Source organism: Camellia sinensis, chromosome 5 (genome assembly GCF_055761805.1).
Source record: "Camellia sinensis isolate YWXY chromosome 5, ASM5576180v1, whole genome shotgun sequence".
NCBI lineage: Eukaryota > Viridiplantae > Streptophyta > Magnoliopsida > Ericales > Theaceae > Camellia > Camellia sinensis.
This window is the reverse complement of record NC_138965.1, coordinates 53,570,258-53,580,591: the sequence shown is the minus strand read 5'-3', so window position 1 is coordinate 53,580,591 and position 10,334 is coordinate 53,570,258.

The window sequence follows — 10,334 nt, the reverse complement described above, 5'->3', positions numbered from 1 at the left end:
TCTCAAATTCTTGTAGAAGAAAAGGCTATCTTGCCAATCTGTAACAACCCTGACTTGTGATTAGCTTATCATCGTTAATAAAGAATGCCTAATGAGTAATTAAAAGGAAATTTTGAGTTAATTGCATGTGTATTGTATTATTTGTGTTTATATATGTCTAACGTAGAAATATCTGTTTGACTCTCTGTTTTAATACGTGAATTGAAGGCCTTATCGACATCTGAACATGAAATTGACTATGTGTACGTGTTATTTAGAATTTTTGGAATTTTATGATAAGTTTAATTGAAATTAGATTTGAAATCAGATAATTAGAATAATTAATTACATTTGATTAGACTAAGCTAGATTAAATAGTGAGCCTATATAAGGCTAGTGTAATTCTAGCACCTTCCATTTACACACACATTTTATCAAGCTTTTTGAGCTCAAACGTGAGAGAGAGGGAGAAACATAGAAGAGAGTTGAGATCAAGACTTGAGAGAATTAAGCTTCTACACTTGAAAAATTCAAGGCTTAAGGTAGGAATTCACTTTTTTAATTGTGTAATAGAGTTGTTTAATGCATGAATTCAAGGAAATTAGAGATTAAAGACAAAAAATAAGCTAAAAAGTAGACTTGAGAATCAATTCATCGATGCATGTGCATTTCATTTCATTTTGGGTATGTTTTCTAAGAAATTCTCCCATGCATGTAACAATTCTAACTTAGTTTTGAGAATTCATCATGTTCTATATCTTTTTGTCTTAATTGATCATGTTTTCAAAGTAAAGAACCTGGATGATTGCATGCATGTGCATACCATGTAAGGAAGAGCATAGGTTTGATTTGGTTTTGAAGAATTGACTTGCTTTTGGGCCTTGATTTTGCGAAACGACTTTCAATTCATGAAGTTTTATGATTTTCTACATGTTTTCTTAAGTTTTGGGCCCAAAGAATGTGTCTTGAAGCTTTGAATTTGAGCTTTGGAGCTTAGAGAGCAATCTAGAAATTCCAGAATTCACACTTTTTGCCCGAGAGCGGTGAAAGTTATGCTCGAGCGAAGAATGCAAGCTCCTAGTACTTTTGCAGAGTTTGGGGGTTGGCTCGAGCGACAGAAGTTGTGCTTGCGCAACCACCTCTGTTTTGAACCTTGGCGCGAGCAACCAAAGTTGCGCTTGAGCATAAAATTCTAGCTCTCAGTATTTTTACAGACATGAGCCTTAGCTTGAGCGACTAGAAGTTGTGCTTGAGCATAAAATGAGAGCTCTCAGAAGTTTTGCAGACCAAGGAGTCCGCTCTACCGACCAAAGTTACGCTCGAGCGAACTCCCTTGTTTTCATAAATTTGGCTAAGTGTTTCAAAGTGCATTTTTGCATCCTCATTGTATCTAAGGCATTCATAGGCCAGGTTTAAGCTACAATAATGAGGATAAGAGTTAGAAACGCATGCTAAGGAAATTAAATGATAAGTTAAACACCATTAACATGTGTGTTCAACTGTATCTGTCACGTGTTTGTGTAGGTCACATATTATCAACCGCTTGATCAATCTGTTCTGTCGACGTGATCTGTTCTGCTACCGAAGCTATCTATGAGTAATAACTCTATAAAGCTATGTTGATTATAAGTATTTTCAGAAGGATAAGATATAATCTATTTTATAAATGATATTTATCATGAATGAATGTCCATTTTTCTGAAATGTACTTGTGGCATTCTTAGTTCATGTGGCTCTCGCCCGGGGGTAACAATACCATGGCCAACATGCACGTGGCCCTTGCCTGGGGGTAACAATACCATGGTCTATGTTTATGTGGCCCTTGCTCGGGGGTAACAATACCGAGGCTTATGTTCATGTGGCCCTCGCTTGGGGGTAACAATACTATGGCTGTTTGTGCACAAGGATATAGACCTTTATGGTCGTTAATACCGACAATGCATGTGGGTCTTATGACCAATCTGATCTGATAGCTAATGGATGTACCACATATAATTGCTTATGAATTTTGTATAAGTATGTGAATCTGAATCTGTTTCTAATATGAACTCTGATTTCTAACTCTGTTCTAGACATCATTCATTAATCCTTTACTTGTCGTTATTCACTGGACTCTAGCTCACTGTTTTAATTATGTATGTAAGTGATTAGGCGCGGGATTAGGCCTAAGTTGCTGCTTGGAGTTCTGTTTGTCAGCCAATCACCGTGCCTCCCGAGAAGGTTCCCAAGTTAAGAAGTGATCAAGATTGGCGTACCTTGTTTAAGACTTTTGTTTTTCTCTTGTTCGTCTAAACAAGTTTTTGTACTGTTTGTGTGTTGGGCTAGGACCCATTTTGGATTATCTATATATATATATGACGTAAGGATGATGTGTAAATATGTATATAAGGTTTAAATTCTTCTGTCTTATATAAGTCTGCACAACTCAATGGCATTGTATATTTGTTATTTGCTTCTGTTAGTCTCTAATAATTTGATTTCTGTTCAAAAGGCCTTCGGTAATCTATGGATTACTAGTCAGTTACGATGCGAAACCTATAGGGACGGGTTTGGGTCGTGACACAATCGGTTAGACAAAATAGGTTTGGTCATAATATACTTGATAGGGTTAGCCTTGGAGATAAGACACATAGTGTGAGCTTAAAAATAATGTCTTAGCTTTTGAATTGCAAAGACTAAAGCTAAGCAATTTTTCTCAATTGGTGAATAATTTAACTTAATTGGTGTCATCATCCTACTCAAGTAGTAAAGAGCATTCTCTTTTCCTTGGTAATTTTCTTGAGTAAGAAGAGCCCCAATTGAGCGTTTTTATGCAATAATGTACAAATTAATGGTTGTCCAGGAATATGAGTAGCCAAGATCGGTGATTTCACCAAATACGACTTGATACTTTTAAAGGCATTGCTACAAGCTTTGTCTCATTCAAAGTGAATTCCTTTTTTTAGCAAGAAGAGCTTCTAAAGCCCAACCTTACACCCCATTTTTGACCAAAACTATTTTAGACCTTAAAACCTTCTTTTTCAAAATATTTTTTCAAATGTTTCTATGACGTTCTGAGGCTCGCATTTCGTTTAAAATATTGCACTTTTCAGTAAATCGAGTAAGCACAAAGTGAAAATAAATGAAAGGGAGGTGAACTCTTTGAAAAATATTTAAAAACATCTTATTCATAGGTTTGGATTTAAAGGAAACAGGAGGGAAGGGAAGAAAACTAGTTGGGGAAAAGGTTGAGCTTCAATCTGTTAAGAAAGAAATGAGTAGCCTTCACTAAAATAGACATATCTCTTTGCACACTTAGAATTTAGATATGAGGCCACCACCATTGGAAATTAGACTTCCGGGGCTTTAATTTAGACTCAAAAATCACCTTAAAGCGAGTCCAGATGAAGGAGATATACCCGTTTGAAATCGGGTTTGGAAACAAATTTTTGTGGACGGCCGGCCACTAAAGTGTATGGTTGGCCACTATTAGTGGGCGGCCGGCCAGTTGTGAAAGATTAGGCCATTTTGAGTGGATTGGCCAGCCAAGTGTCCCCCACAAGTGTACGCCAGGCCATTAATAGTGTACGGCCGTCCACTTTAGTGGCTTGCTGGCCACTTGTGTTAAAAAACTAGATTTTTGCAAATATTTGTTGCCAGCTATTCCCACAGGTGCATGCACTGCACCAGCTGTCTATATACATATATTTCCCACATAGTAACATGTTTTTTTATATATACTTGACCACCCCTCTTGAAATTAGGTTAGAAAAACTTCCTAAAGGACCAAAACTTGCATAGCGTTGTAGACACCCCATTTTTAACCGTCCTCAAGACTTGGACGTCACCGGTGGGGACACTCGGTGATCATCCATGTTCGTGTTCGTTTTGAGTTCCTGGAGGCCTTGGTTGCGCGCCTTGTTTCAGGATCTCTCAACTTGTTCGTCTTGGGTTTGGTTTCGCACCAAATACTTGTGTTTTTGCTTTGAGGGGTAGGGAATGGCTTGTTGACCATCCCCACACCCCATCGGCCTTTCCTTTGCATCACCGGCCATTAATTGCTGACACCGGCCATGGTTTCTTAATACCAATGGCCGGTCGGCACTCCATATGGCCGGCCGGCTATTTGTTTGGCCGGCAACCTCCTTTTTTGGCCGGTAACACCTTTTGCCTTCTTCAGGCATCGTGCATGCCAACTGGAATACACCAAACTTACCCCGGGGCTAACATGTGGCTGTTTTGCCCCTTTTGCCCCCTTTTGGTCAAAGCTTCTTGAGGAAACTTGACCCTTTGTCAAAGCTTCCTCAAGAAGCTTGGCCAGCTGTCTTAGCTTCCTCAAGAAGCCTTGACCTCCTTGCCCCCATTGCCCCCCTTTTACTTAGCTTCTTTGAGAAGCTTAGAACCATTTCTTTTGCCTATATAAGCACCTCTCTTCTTCCATTGTAGAGGGTTAGAGATTTTGAACAAAAAAACCAGAGATTATACATATATACATCTGTCATATACTCTCTCTCTCTATATATATATTTCCCTCTCTCTCATCCTTAGTGTGTGTTTGGAGGCCTAGAAAGTGTGTTTTGACCTTAGTTTTGCACTAAGACACACCTTGCTTCGACCTTGGGGAGCTTTGAGGGTTTGTTTTTGAAGTTTTGGACTGATTTTGGTCAGGAGAGAGTGGCTGGACCAGCTGTTCTTGAAGTGTTCTTCAAGGGTTCTGCAGGAATTTCTGGCCGACCGGCCACATACAATGCCGACCGGCCATCCTTTGGTGGCCGATATCTTTATCAAAGGCCGATGAGCATTTACTACGGCCGGTGGTCATCCCTCCCAGCCGGTGGTGTTCCGCAGTGTGAAAAGAACGTATCCTGAGACTTGTGTAGTTTTCAGGGGAGCTAGGTAGTGTAAACAGAGGCAGCAATGCTATGGCAGCGAATTTCCCGGCAGTCCAAATCGAGCACGCATCATTCGCGCATCCTGAGGCGGGGGCTGTGGCCACCTTCCATTTGCATTTAATTTATTAATTAAATTAGAAGTTTTGTAATAATTAATTTAGTATTATTTATTCGGACTGTAATATTTATTTGAACCCTCCGAGCAAGGGAAATTGTGTAATAAGTGTGCGTGAGTGTGTGTATGTCTTCCAACCCCACGCCTTTCTTCCCTTTTATTTACCCCCTTATGATGGTGGACTAGGGCATATTTAAATTAGCATACCTTATGCTATGCATACGTGCATTCATACATTTGTCTTGCATGCACCAGGCTCGGCGCATCATTCTAACTGCATTTGTATTTCAATTCCAAATTAAATACGTGTTAGTTGTAGCATTTCACATGTCATTGTAGATTAGCCGAGCCTATCTTAGTTGCATTTTGCATGTGTTGCATTAGCCATTTTAACATGAACTAGGATCATGCATATGATTACTAACTAGTTTTTGTCTTGGCTCGGAGTACTTAGTAAGCATTCATGCTTTAGCATACCGCATGTGTGTGAGTATTGTCATAACAGCATGATTACCATGAGGCTATATGCTTATGTGATATAACTGTCTGAATGCCTGTGGGTGAAGGTTGGATTATCTGAATTGGAATAAATGCATTGACTGTGAATTTTAAGCCCACTAGATAAGTGGCAAAATCATGTTTTTCTAAGCCCATCCAAGGGTGGCAAATCCACGTCTTAGCCTACTTGCGGGTAGCACCATCAAACCATTTTTCAAATAAACAAACATGAAATGTTTTGTTCTAATTCAGGTGACCTGGTCTATACTTGTTTGCTGTGCGCATAACATAGTAATTCTAGGCTAAAAACCGGAATAAGAACACATAAACGTTTTCAAAAATGAATATCACGGTTAGTAGAGGCCGTTCTTCGGATCGGGCGAGAGAGAGTGCTCATAGCTGACCTTCCCCAATCGTACCCAAGCTCCCGAGCCGGGGCAACTTTGGTGATGATGGACACGTGGCCTTTGGCACCGAGTCAAGGTTTCCTAAATTCCCCATAAAAAATATTTAGGTGGCGACTCTATATCTGGCAAAGCAGTCCATGTTTGGTACTTCTTTTCTAAAAATCTGTTTTTCTCAAAACGATTTGCCAGATTTGGACTCTTTGGTTCAGATTAAGAACCGTGACAATTTGAGAGTCCTGAACTGTAGTGAACCCCAATATGAACGGAACGAGACTCGTCCTCCCGGGACGTTCGGGGACGTCTACAAGCGCGCACACACACACACACAAACACACACACACACACACACACACACACTCTCTCTCTCTCTCTCTCTATCTTGCAACCTACACACTCTCTCTATACACTTCCTAAACAAAAAATTTAGCTCTTCTTGCTGAGGTTCTTGAGCTCAAATCTCAGCCCTTGAGAGTGAGAACTTGTGAGTTTGTTAACAAAAGAGTTACCTTACTTCAAGAGGTATAACTTTGACCATCTTTACACTACTTCTTTTCTATCTTTACTTGCTGTTTTTAGTCTATTTTTATACTGTTTTTATGGGCCGAAGCTTGCGGTTTAAGGCTATTAAAGGTAGAGGAGTTAATCACCTTTCTTTGAACCTTGTCTCCTAAGCCTTTATAATTGTGTTTCCCATCCCTTCCTCACATTTTCTTGAACTTTTTACCACTAATTTTCAGAAGTTTTCAAAGGCTAAAAATTTTGTTTTGAAGTCCCAGAAATGAAGGGGCTAGCCACCCCTCCTTATGTTTGTTTACTAGCTTAAATTCCTCAATATTGTAGCTAACTTTTTTAAGCTTTTCCATGTGAATTTCAATCCTACTTTTGACTATTTAGGACTGTTTTAGGTTGTTTATTTCATTTGTGCCTTGTATAGCATACTTGTAGTGTAATGGTCCTCATAGGTTTGGTGTTTTAGGCCTTAGCCACCACCCTGTTTGAGTTGATAGTATTTATTTCAACACTTTCCATACTTGTGTTCACCTCTAATCACCTCTACACCTTCTCTGATTTCTTGGCTTCTTCTTTGCTTTCAAAGTCGTTTCAACCCAATTGTTTGTTTAAGCTTGAGATAGAGATTATTGTGCTTAATGGTTTAATCTCTTCAAAGGTTCATGACCAACAGCATGACATCTCTCCCATGCTCAAAACAACCTTTTGTTTGACAATTCCTTCCTTTAGTGGACTTAATGCTCATTTTGGACTGAAAAGGCTTAAGGAATGGACATGTAACTAAAAGAGGTATTAAAATTGGAATAAAATGGAGCAAGATAATAAAATGGTTTGGGGTTCAATCGGACGTTAATTGAACCCATTGAGTCTTGAGTCGTTTCATACTTGTTAGTGATGAAAACGGTTCAAGAGTCGATATTAACCACTTCCCTTGATCAATATCATGATAGGGAGGAGGTTCATGAGCCATTCATTGTGCATTTATTGAAATTGTATCTCTTAGTTCATAAGTCATCACGTAATGAATTTGTACTGATTGATAGCTTGCGAATCGAGCCTACCCTTCCTTTGATTTGTCTGATGATAAGGAGAGGCAGTGTGGACAAACATCCCCTGAGAATGCTTTGTTTGTGCTCTGTTTGTTTTTTGTTGCAGCAGGAGAAACCCCACATTAGTGGGCTGGTCGGCCACTACTTCTGGCCTGCCAGCCACGTTTTTTAGCCAGGCAGTACCACTTTTTTCACAGAGCAGAGCAGAGGTGCAAAATAGTGCAGAGGCATTCTCGGGAGAGAAATTCATGTGCATGCATAAGCCATTTCCTTGCTCCTCGGGACCCGTTAGATTTGTTTTTGTTAATAGTAGTATGTTGTTAGTGAACATGTAATTAATTACTTAGTTAATTAATTTCGTAATGTAACTAATTGGTTAGTTTAATTAGTTAGAGTGTGTTGTAATTACTTAATTGGCTCAAATAGTTGGTTAAATTTGTTGTTGTAATAATTAGTTAAGTAGCTTAGCTAATTCATTTATTCGGACCCACCTGCGCGAGGGCAAAACTATAATAATGTGTGAATGTCTTCCAATCCCATGTCTTTCTCCATTTTATTTACTTGCTCATGTTGCATAGTATAGAGTATCATGTTTACTTAGCATTTCTCATGATTTGCATCCATTGTCTTGTATGCATTAGGCTCGGCGCATCATTCTAACTCACATTATTATTTATTACTTGTTTGAAAACGTGCTCAAACTGCATGCTATCAAATTGATTCACATGCCATGTTAGTAGCCGAACCTATTAATTACATATTGCATGTGTTGCATTAGGCATATTTCATTAGTTAGGATCATGCATTTTTTCTAACTATTTTCTCTTTTTTGGCTCGCCACGGGAATTGGGGTAAGCATTACTACTTTAGCATATCGCATGAGTATGATTGTTGCCATGTCAAGCATAAACTACCATGAGGCTAAGTGCTTAAGTGCTATATCTATTTGAATGCTTGTGGATGGAGGATAAAATTGCTTAAATTGGGATAGTTTGAGTAATGTGCATATAAGATCACTTTTTCAAGTGGTATATATTCAAACCAATTTTCAAACAAACATTCAATCAAAGTGTTCCAACTTTTGCAAATTAGTCTATACTTGTGTGCATCACATAGTAACAATCGTCTAATAATCGGAACAAGAGCATATAATGTAAATAAGAATCACATCATGATTAGTAGAGGCCGATCTTTGATCGGGCGAGCGAGGGTGCTCAATTCATGACCTTCCCTTCTCGTACCTAAGTTCCCGAGCCGAGACACTTTGGTGATGACGAATAAGTGGCCTTTGGCACGAGTCTCAAGTTTCCTAAATTTCACAAAAATATTCAGGTGGCGACTCTGTAATCTGGCAAAACAGTCAATTTTTGGCATTTTGATTCAAAATCGATTTTTTCAAAAGATTTGTCGGATTTGGACTCATTTGTGTTTATCTTTTTCACATTGCACTTGTGAAATCAGATTCAGAATCCCGGGAGTTTGAACTGTAGAGCTAGTCGTATCCGAAAGGAGCACGAAAAGCAAGCTACACATAGTATTCCAAATTTTTATGGAGCATATCATCAAAGATCTTCTGCATTACCCTTTATTATGTTGCTCTAGCATTCTTTAGCCCAAACGACATTACTTTGTAACAGTAGATTCCCTTTGGTGTACGAAATGCTGTCAATTCTTCATCTCGTGGAGCCATGCGAATTTGGTTGTAACCAAATGAGCCATCCATGAAAGACAATACCTCATGACCAGGGGCAGCATCAACCATAAGTTCTGTTATGGGCAACGAAAAATCATCTTTTGGAAATGTGTTGTTAAGGTCTTGAAAGTCAATATAGATTCAAATCTGTTCGTTTTTCTTCTTAATAGGGCTGATGCTTGAAATCCTGGTTGGGTACTTAACCTCCCAAATAAAGCCATCTTCGATGAGCTTATTGATTTATGTTTTAATTCTAGGGATCAATTCTGGTCAGAAGCGCCTTTGGGCTTGCTTGATTGTTCGCACCCTATGTTTTATTGCCAAGTGATGAATAGCCACCCTAGGATCTAGTCCTGACATCTCCTTATAACTCCAAGCAAATACATCCTTATATTCCATCAAGAGCTCTATGTAGGCATTTTTTTCATCAGGAGTAAGGAGAGCACTAATATAAGTTGGACGTGAATTGTCTAAAGTGCCAAGATTAATTTCTTTTAAGTCATCAACAGTGGACTTGGCGCATTCTTCTAGTTCTGGTGAAGCATTTTCAGCCTCTTCCTCTACCTAGTTTTCGCCATCAATAGCTATGATATGGTACGAAAAAGCAACGAGGTCTTCATCAAAAGAGGCATCTAACGTCGAATCCTGAGTTTTAGTAACCGCTAGAGTTTGTCGCTTCACTTTTAGCACTTTATCAGCAACAGTCACCATTATCATAATGCATCGTTTCATACGAGACAATATTGCACTTCTAAGCCTTTTATTATCATCTAAGATGACATCAGTCATTTGTTGTTTGTTGGAGGTCCTTTTAATGCCATTACTTATCATACCCATTCTTTCATGAACTAATCTTCGTGGGGTGGCAAATGTAAACTTTTCATTTGGTGCTTCTAGTTGCTCGAACACTTATGTTTGTTGCACTGTCGTATCACCCAAATAATAAAAAATAGAGGGTTTGGTTGAGGTTGATGAGTTATTTTTACCAATTGTGATATAATGTTGTGTTCATAATTGATCGAACATTGATGCTCACTGCATTATTATATCACCAAACGATAAAAAAACGAGGGCTTGGCTGAGGTTGACGAGTCATCTTTGCCAACTTTGATATAATGACTACTCTTATTCTTTATGACAAAACGTACATAAGCTGGTGGAGTATACCCAAGGCCAACTTGAGGATTCTGAACCACATGCCCTTTTAGCTTA